At 33.3% G+C, this 1,785-nt stretch overlaps 1 pseudogene; it reads left to right on the forward strand.

The window, feature by feature from the left end:
- Positions 1-519: 519 nt before the first annotated feature.
- LOC123231790 lies at positions 520-615 on the forward strand (annotated as a pseudogene).
- The last annotated feature ends 1,170 nt before the right edge of the window (positions 616-1,785 follow it).

Genomic DNA, 1,785 nt, shown 5'->3' on the forward strand with positions numbered 1-1,785 from the left:
AGAGTAAAAAGGTGAAAAATGATGATGGGCAGCTCAGAAAAGGTTTTGGTAAGCATTCAAATAAGAGGTTTCTGAACTTCCAATATATACCTCTTGAGGAAGTAAAAGAAGGATTAAAATTAGAAAGGTTAAAAAATATTATGGGAAACTGGTGTAGTGACTTTCAGACTCAGCTAAGTGATAATCTATGATATTTTACATGGTGACATTAGAAGATTAAAAAAATTTTGGTTATAATATGTCTTAAATCTATATCAGAATGTGATTTCAAAGAGGTCCTAAATTAATAAAATTAGACTAATGTAGTTGGAGCCTAAAAGCAAAGGACTATCTCATCAAAAGAAATGATAATAATAGGCCTTCATGACATGCTTGAAATAATTAGATCTTGAGACTACACTGGTAGGGCAATGAAAGCAGAGCAACAGCTCAGGACCAAGACCTAGACAGAGATACAGCGTTTATCATGATTCTGTCCAGGAGTTGTTCTTTCAAGTTTCCCATTAATCCATCTTGAGCATGGACAGCTCCATAAAATAATTGTTTCTCAATTTTATCATTGTCCTCATAACTGTGATCCTCATGTGGCTGCTGTTGAGATCCTATCAATACTAAGAAATTGAAAATGGCTTTCTTGGAATTAGCACAGAAGCACAACAGAGGAAGACTTAAGACCATGGGAACTTTTCTGTGTTGTAGAATGCCTTGGGCTATTCCCATCTGCAATTACTTGTACCCCAGAATGTAGTAGGCTAGGATGAGGATTTTTCCCATTGAGGAAATATTTCTCTGCCTTATGCTAATGTTTTAGGGCTCTGTGTCTGTGATCCTATGTTTCTGTGATCTGTAGAAATGTGATTTCATGTTTCCCCAAAATTTCTTTGTCAGAAGTTTGTCAAAATATTTCAAAAGTTGTTTTCAAGTGAGCATTGAATATGTTTCTTGACACTACAGATGTTTTTAAAACCACATTTTTGAAAGGGATCACTGAAACAGGAATGTACAATGTGTTGAGGTCATCTATTCTGGTTTAGAGATGATATTAAGTTTTACTTAATAATTTTGTTAAATTTTTTTTTAATTTTGGTGGAATCCTTGAGGATTCTTCTTTTCTGAGGAGAAAAGGCTATACCTTATCCTATTTTTTGGAATTTCTAAATAAATTTCCAGAATGCAACAATTATATAGAGATATTTTTGTTTTTAAGGATTATCAAAACTTAATAACTTTTTTTTTGTTGGTGGATTGAATTCATCTCTTCCACTTGAAAGTCTGGAAGATTGATGTTATTCAGCTTCCACCTTTGTGTATTTTTTTGATGAGTGGCTATACTACAAGGCAGTTTATAGTGTATAATTTTTGTAAAATCCTAGGCTTAAAAATTTTTGAGAGAAATTTCAGAAAAAGAAACTGACTAACTCTTTGAATCAAGAAAGTGAACTATTTGGAGAAAGTGCCATGAAGAAACCTAGACATCAGAAGATTCAGAATGAACTTTGGAATGCAATTGATTGAACTGGAGGGGGTTGAATATATCATTTATTCTGAATGTAAACTATTATGCCAAAGGGGACTGCCACCTAATTGGCTTTTTTGTCAATGCACCTAGCAAACATTGGTTTGATCTCTCTCTCTTCTATTTCCCTCTTATCTCCAACTATTGTTGTTTCCTCTTAAAAGTGAAATATTATATGCACCTTTAGATAGAAAATTTTTTAGAGGTATAAGCTAGTTATGTTAAATTATTCATTGGGGAGACTAGTCTCCCAAAGAATCATAGGGTGG

This window comes from Gracilinanus agilis, chromosome 1 (genome assembly GCF_016433145.1).
Source record: "Gracilinanus agilis isolate LMUSP501 chromosome 1, AgileGrace, whole genome shotgun sequence".
Classification (NCBI taxonomy): domain Eukaryota; kingdom Metazoa; phylum Chordata; class Mammalia; order Didelphimorphia; family Didelphidae; genus Gracilinanus; species Gracilinanus agilis.